Below are 8,436 nucleotides of genomic sequence, written 5' to 3'. Positions count from 1 at the left end.
AACTTGGCAAGGCTGTTCTGTGTCATGAGCCAGCATTCTGACCTGTACAAGAGTGGACAGAACACAGCTTCATCATGGTGTGGACGCTGTACTTGTTTGATCCCCATTTGTTGCTCATTGATCTGAAGACATTTCTAGCTGTGATGAGTCTGCACTGGATGTCATCCTTGCTCCCACCATCCTGCCAAAAGATGCTGCCCAACTCGGTGAAACTGCCAGTGCTGGGTAAATTGATGCCATAGACCTTTACAGGAGGAGACTTCTACATTGAGGATCATGGTCTCAGTCTCTCTCTGACTGACTCTAAATCAAACCTGTCCAGCAAAGGTACACGGGCGCTGAGTTTTTCCTTACATGTGCTGGTACGTATGTGATAGTAATGCAAGGTCATCCACAAAGTAGATCTTCTAAAGTAGTTTGCCTGATAACCCAGTCAATCACCAGGTTAAATAATATCATGAAGATCACACAAACTTGCCTTACTACTTTCTTGATTTCAAAGCACAAATTGCAAAGATCCACTGTACAGGTGAAGTTAGTACAGAAGCTGAACAATTTTGGATCTCGTCTGATCCGTGAATTGGCCAGAGGCTCACCCTGTGGATACTCTCAAACGCCTTTTCAAAGTCCTCAAAATTTTCTGCAACTCTGGGCGCAGCTCAATGCAACAAGCCTTGCCCGCAAATATAAACCTTACCTAATACAATGAGCCGCGCCCATCACTGCAAGTGACGTCCACAAAGCTAAGTCACGCCCACAACAATAAACCCGTAACTTGTCCAATTACATTACAAACTTAACAAACCCGCAACTCCTGAGTCAGACGATAGCGAATGCCGGAAAATAAATACCAGCGTGGGAATTTATTCAGCTATCCGTCTCCTCACTACGGCCTTGATCGGTGGCGGTTGGGCATTGATTGATCAGGTCTGACAGTCGGGAGGGGGGGGGGAGAGGGGGAAGAGACGCGGTTGGCGCAGTTGTGCGCATGCGCCGTGCCACGCCACAGCTGGGGGTGGAGAGGGGGTTGCCGGTGTCAACAGGCGGTGGCTCGAGCGCGGGGCCGAGGGGCGCTGTCGTTCAGCGGCTGCCATGATAGTGCTCGGCTGAGGTGAGTAACGCTCACTCTTCCTCATAGTGCTTGTCGCCTCCCTCCGGATTGTGTGGGGGGAGGTGAGGGATGAGACCCACCGCCGCCCACTCTTCGTGGCAGCGGTCGGGATCCCTATCGGATGGTCCGTAGGGCCGAGGACCCGCACCGCACCCTCCCCGGTGACCCGAGCACCACAGTCAGATGCTCTCCGCCCTCCCCAGGCACCACCTCCTTCCCGCTGTCTTTTTCATTCTTCGCATCCTTACATAATTGCGTGTTGTAATTCGGTATCATGTTCTTGGTGTATTTACAGTATTTAATAGACATTCTTATTTAGTCGGTGTTTGCTTGGGAACAAAATAAGATATAAGGTTCAAGTGTTGAACTTTCCTTGGTAGGCGTTCTGGAAAAAAAATGTATCTTAAAAATTGGTGTAAAATACGGTAAAGTGAACTTTTTGGTCTATGGAGCTCATTCACCATGCTTTTTAAATGCAGCATGTCTTAGTAAATAGAGCATTGTACTATTTGCTTTTGGTAATCTAAATTATAGTGAGTAATAAAGTTCCCGTCCAGGTTTTCAGTGGATAAGTTTAAATCTAAGATGTAGCGTTTCAGTGTAGGGTGAGTGCAAGAATAAGTAATAAAGTTCTGAAAGACTGAAGTAACTGGGCAGAGATGTTTTGCACTGTATCAGAATCAGGTTATTGTCACTAACATTACAATTTGTCATAAAATTTGTTTTGTGGCAGAGTGCAAGACATTAGAAAATTACTGTAAGTTACAATAAGAAATAGAATAAGCAATACTGAGAGGTATAGTGAGAGTGTTTATAGATTCATGGACTGTTCGGCCTGCAAAGGAAGAAATTGTTACTAAAATGTTGAGTATATGTCTCCAGACTCCTGTAGCACCTCCATGATGGTAGTAATGAGATGAGAACATTCCTAGGTGATGAGGGTGTTTAATAATAGATGCTATCTTCATGAGACACTGCCTTCTGAAGATCTTCTCATTGGCGGGGAAGGCGTCTGTGATGGAAATGGCTGAGTCTCAATCCTCTGGAGCCTCTTGTACATTGGAGACTCCATACCAGGGGGTGATGCAACCAGTCAGAATGCTCTCCATTTCTGTAGAAATTTGCTGGAGTCTTTGGTGACGTACCAAATCTCCTCAGATGTCTAATGAAGTATATTCCGTCTTTGTGATTGCATCATTATGTTGCTTTCAAGATAGATCTTCTGAGCTGTTGACATACAGGAACATGAAGCTGCTCACCCATTCTACTGCTGATCCCTGTATGAGGATTGGTGCATGTTCTCTCTACTGTCCCTCCTTGGTCTTACTATCATTGAATAAAAGATTGTCACTAAACCACTTGACCAACCAGTATGATTGATGCCCTTCTGATTACAGCAGTGAGAGGCTCTACTGCTGCAGCAAAACAACTAATCTCACCACATATGTTGGTGCTAATACACTTGACTGTTTCAAAGGAGTCCCGTTTGATGGTAGGTTAGTACTTGAGAATTGATCCATTTTGCCCATGATTAGTTAATATCTATTCAGTTTCATATGAATTAGGAGCAGGCATTTGCTACTTCATGCCTTATGCTAGCTCAATCATCTACGACCTGAGAACACAGAGACACTAGTTGATGTGATTGTAGCCTCAAATATGTATTCCTCTTTTTCCATGGGAAACTTTCAACCCCTTGCTTATCAAAAATCTATTTACCTTGACCTTTTAAGTATTCAAATGCTCTGTTTTCATGACTTTTTGAAAATGAGAATTCCAAAGACAACGTGATCCTCTGATTTTTATCTCATCGGTGTTGGATGGACAACCCCTTATTTATAAAGTACTGGTAGTTCTAGATTTTCACTCAGGAGAAAGAATCCTGTCTGCATTCACCCAGTCAAGACTATGAAATCGTCTGTATTTCAATTACCCATTCCTACTTTTCTAAACTCCCAACAAATACAAGTCTAATCAGCAAACCTTCCCCCATAAACAGCCAGCCTATTCCAGATATTAATCTAGAAAATCTTTACTGGACTGCTTCCGGAGTAATAAAAAGGCTGGCAGTAATGCTTCTCCAGATAAGATCTGCAAAGTATAACTGAAGCATAACCCACATCTTAATTTTTTTTTAACATCGAGGGAGTGGATACGATAGGGTCTTTTAAGAGACCCTAAGGTACAAGGAGCTTAGAAAAATAGAGGGCTATGGGCAACCCTAGATAATTTCTAAAGTAAGTCCATGTTCAGCACAGTATTGTGAGCTGAAGGGCCTGTTTTGTGCTGTAGGCTTTTTTATGTTGCTATCAAATGTTTGTCTAGGTCCTTTTTAGTTAACCTAGCCAAATTGTAATACTTCTATATTCAAGTAGCCCATGTGAGATAAAGCAATAAAATTATTTTCACCTTTGTTCTATCTGATATCACTGAAATGAAAATTCTCACACTTGGATGCCCAATTCTTTTAATTTCTCAATGGCCACCTGAGCTGTCATTTAGATTAATAAGGTATCTCCCATGAGAAAACAGAGGGGTTTGTTTTCAACCTCCATTAATGTCTTTGCTCTGAATTTAGGTTCTCTTACTCATGAACTTTCAGTTAACTAGCATGTTCCATTTTATCTCTGGCTGCAGTGGAGTTTGAAGCTGGAAGCTTCTGTACAGTAAGTGAAGGAATTTGTGATATTAGATTATCTCTCAGTTCCTTCTATCAGGGTGAAGATTTGTAACTAAATCACAGATGTTGACTGGTGTTAGAAAATTATTTCATTGCTGTTGTCTGCTTCTAACTTCCATGACTTAACTGATACATTTTAAATACTTGGGCTGTACTTAAGTGACTACTTGTTTTTTTTTAAAAAAAGGGTGTAATAAGCAGTACAGGTAAATGCAATTTAAAAGGCACTGTTGAAAAATGCACATTGTTTTTAAAGATAAAATTGTGAAACTAATGCTAACAGGCTGTTCATGAGTTTGTCACTTTAATTTCTTGGTTAAAGCTTGCTTATGAAATTTGTTAACTTGCATTGAACTGCTGCTAAGTTAACAAATTTCATGTCACAATGCTGGTGATAATAAATCTGATTCTGGTCACAGCATTTGTCATTGTAGCACACTTCGTACTTTTGCTTAATTGTGTTGACAAGGGATTTAATTGATAAATCTGTAGTTTTATGTAAGTCTGTGGATATTGCAAAAAATAATTTATGCTATTTCAGTATTAAACCAGTATCATTTTTGAAAAATTAGATAACCTTAAAGCTAGCTTTTTTTTTCCTCGAACTTGTGGCACATTTTGGAATTTTTAGGTATTTCCAATTACAATTCTATACTGTGCTGGTGAAATGTTGCCATTCTGTAACTCATCTAGACTTATTGATAGTATTTGTCATGGAGGAGTATAGCACAGAAACAGACCCTTCAGTCCACCAAGTCCTCACTGATCATCAACCACCCATTTATGCTAATCCAACCCTAAAAGCACTGAGAAGGCAGTCTCACTGATATATCATACCTTTGAGTGAAACATTAAACTAAAGCTTAGTTTCCTTGCTAAAATGGATTTAAACATCCTAATGGTACCGTTTGAAGAACACAAAATCTTAGCTGATGTATAATCATCAGCCCGCACCACCTCAACTTGTTGTTTCTGTTTATTTCATCACCATGTGTAAATTGGCTGCTTCATTTGTTTGCTGAAAAGTGACCCTTGAACATTTTTCATTTGGGTGGTTATTTACCATGGTTAATGACCAATATGGTCAATAACTAATATAATTCACTAATTATTCACTAATATAATGTTCAGTTTTATCATTTTCATGATTGTCTAGTTTCTATCCTTTGTTCATGGTAAAATATACTTGTTGAGATTTGGATGAGGGGCTGCATGAAGTAAAGGTAATGCATGGAGAAAAAAACTTGAATCTCTTGCTTTTTATAGTGGTTAATATTAGCAAAGTAGGAGGGTTTGTTGATCACTTAAATTACTGCCTCAGGTTATTCTGGCAACATCTCTCCAAATGTATTAGTTCTGCCAGCAAGGAGGACAAAAGGGCAGCAGGGATATCGGGACACCATCACCTGAAGATTCTCCTTCAAGTTATGCACGTCCTATTTTAGAGGTAAATTGCCATTTGTTCCTCATTGCTGAGTCTAAATGCTAGAACTCCTTCCCCTGCAGCACTATGGGAATGTCTTCACCAGAAAGACTTCAGCAGTTCGAGCAGTGGCTCACGACCTTCTAAGGGCAATTACAGATGAGCAATTAATGTTGACCTTGCCAGCATTGCCCAAGTCTTTAAAAAAACAGGGCAAAAAAAAAGACTGCATTTCATCGTGACTAGGTAGTTTGTAATCTGGTTATCCCAATTGCATTTATTATTTGTATTCTTATGTTAATGTTGCTTGAAGAGTGAAATATTGACCTGATCACTTGGTGGGAAAATCTGTCTGTTCTTCAGAATAATTTATGACATCTCTAAGATACATCTACCTTCTCATTGTATTTTGGTGTGCTGTTTTTGCTAAAAGATTGTACAAAACTTCTAAGTTGAAAAATAATACATAACTTACAATTACTCTGTGGTGTGATTATGAAATAGGAACACAAAATTGAGAAATAATGGCAAAATTTCAGTTTCTACAAAGTAAGTTCTATCAATAGCTCTGCTGGACAATTGTACCCCTGGCAACCAAGGTCTATGACAAAATCTAGCAATGAGACACAATGGTCCTGAAAAACGTCTCATTTTTTCAATGTACTGTACCAGCAGTTATGGTCAAGATGACAATAAGTGACTTGACTTGACTCTGTTGCATCACAGAGCTTTTGGCTGTCTATGGAATAGTGTTCATACTTGAGGCTTGCTTAGCACCAAGTACAGGATGTACAAAGCACCAATTGTCATCATTTCTTGTATGAATCATTGTAAAAAAAAGCTTACAATAGGTGGAGTTAGCAGTGCCTATAACCAGTCTGTTTAATCTGACAGTGTCAACAATTGCCCAAGTGTGTCTTGCCATGACAAATACAGTTGGACTAATTATCACCAATTTATCTATTTTCAATCATTAGCATGAAATAAAAGGAATTGTTGTCAGTGGTACACTTGCTCAATTATAATTAGCTAATCAAAGCTCAGTTTGGGTTTTGTCAAGACTATTTGGCTCCAGCCTTGTGCCAAGCATGGATTATACTCAATACTAGAGATGAGATTTAAAGAAAGTGAGTTCAGTTGAACATCATTTAACTGAAGCTGATGAGTAGGTCTGGTAGAACTGAACACTGTAAAACTCTCCATGTCAGACCTGCGGAAAGAAAATTGGTTTTTACATTGCAAACACGAGGAAATCTGCAGATGCTGGAAATTCAAACAACACCCACAAAATGCTGGTGGAATGCAGCAGGCCAGGCAGCATCCATAGGGAGAAGCACTGTCGACATTTTGGGCGGAGACCCTTCATCAGGAGTCCTGACGAAGGGTCTCCGCCCAAAACGTCGACAGTGCTTCTCCCTATCGATGCTGCCTGGCCTGCTGCGTTCCACCAACATATTGTGTGTGTTGTTTGAATTTCCAGCATCTGAAGATTTCCTCGTGTTTGCAATATGTTCATTTACTGTCTTGCACAAAATAGAGCATTAATTTTAAAGTATTTTAAACCATAAGATATACGAGCAGAATCAGGCCACTCAGCCTATCAAATCAGCTCTATCTTAAAATTGTGATTTGACTTTTTTTTTCTCGACCCTGTTCCCCAGCCTTCTGCTCATAGCCCTTAATCCTCCTGCCACTCAAGAACATATTAATCTCTGCCTTAAATAAACTTAATGACGTGGCCTCCACAGCCCTCCATAAAACAAATGTCACAGATTCACCACCCTTTTAATGATGATGATACGGATGTGGTGAGGACCTACAAGTACTTGAGGGTGCACCTGGATGACAGACTTGAGTGAAGCACCAATACAGAGGCTGTGTACAAGAAGGGCCAGAGTTGCCTCTACTTACTGATGAGTTTGAGTCCTTTGGAATATGCAGGCCTCTCCTTCACATGTTCTACCAGTCTGTTATCACCAGCGGTGGTGTGCTGGGGCAATAGCATCAACACAAATGATGCCAACAGGTTCTAGAAACACAGAAAATAGGTGCAGGAATAGGCCATTCGGCCCTTCAAGCCTGCACTGCCATTCAGTATGATCATGGCTGATCGATCATCCAACTCAGAACCCTGTACCTGCTTTCTCTCCATACCCCTTGATCTCTTTAGCCACAAGGGCCACATCTAACTTCCTCTTAAATATAGCCAATGAACTGGCCTCAACTGTTTCCTGTGGCAGAGAATTCCACAGATTTGCCATTTGCTCTTTAGATTGCCATTGCCATTTGGCATCATAGGCATATGCAACCAGTTTTATCCATTTCTTTATACCTTCTCTCTAGAACACTTGACAGATTCAGGCATTGTACAGAGAAATTAATTTTTAAGTGTATTTATACTGAGATCATAGATAACAATATTTCAAAATAAACAGTTCATTGTGTTTTGCAAAATATTTGTTTTTCTTACTGATAGTTTTTTATTTGTGAAATAAATGTTGGGAAGTTGGTGGGGGTCAGTATATACTGCCATTGCAAACAAAACAAGTTCTGTATTTTTAGAATATGGAGGGATGTGTAAAACTTCTTGAGTCATTTGGTTGAAATCCATTTATCTATCTTTATTGTAGATTTCTGATGAATTCATGTGAATGAGTTCAAGGTTAATCTTATGAAAAGTAATAAAATTGCAAGGAAGTGAAAAGGGTGTCTCTGTTTTAGATGCCAAATTATTTGAATAGTAGTCTGATCACTTAATCAAATAGTCATTTTACATATTATGTTTTCTTTTATCTTATTTCAATGATAAAATGCTAGTGAAAGAAATTAAGAGAAGGCTTTTTTTGGTGAAATCACTAAATATTTGAGAAATATGATTATTTTTGTTATACTTGAATTTCAGTATAGTAAAACTCTGCTCGTTACCCAGCTATTTGGAAATCCCTATAGTTCCGCATCTACCTGACTCATCGTGCACTTGTCATTATTCACTAGGGCTCTGGGGAAATTTAGCCTTTGCCACTTTAAGAATGTAAGAATGTTGAGGTTTTAATAGAAGTAATATTCAGTAGTCCCAAAAGTTTGCCAGTTTGTTACAACCAAACTTCCAAATATGTCAGAATAACAGTTTTACTTTATTTATTTGAATAAGAAATTTCTCATTTGTTTTCACAATATTTTAATTCCCTTTCTAAGCCTCTCTCACTTCCTTTATAATGCTTT

General features: G+C 39.4%; 1 protein-coding gene across 3 annotated transcripts in view; it reads left to right on the top strand.

The window, feature by feature from the left end:
* The first annotated feature begins 988 nt into the window (after nucleotides 1–988).
* Nucleotides 989–8,436, top strand: part of tex2 (testis expressed 2) — a 110,414-nt gene continuing 102,966 nt past the window's right edge. Inside the window, exon 1 of one of the 3 annotated variants that reach the window (XM_059948272.1) lies at nucleotides 989–1,111. The gene's annotated coding sequence lies outside the window, so the exon portion shown is untranslated. Of the gene's footprint in view, nucleotides 1,112–5,110; nucleotides 5,239–8,436 lie in introns of those variants that run through there. The other 2 variants (XM_059948273.1, XM_059948271.1) reach the window with 2 other exon arrangements.

Source organism: Hypanus sabinus, chromosome 23 (genome assembly GCF_030144855.1).
Source record: "Hypanus sabinus isolate sHypSab1 chromosome 23, sHypSab1.hap1, whole genome shotgun sequence".
NCBI classification, from domain to species: domain Eukaryota; kingdom Metazoa; phylum Chordata; class Chondrichthyes; order Myliobatiformes; family Dasyatidae; genus Hypanus; species Hypanus sabinus.
Note: the sequence above shows the minus strand (reverse complement) of the source record. Positions and strands in the feature narration are given on the sequence as shown.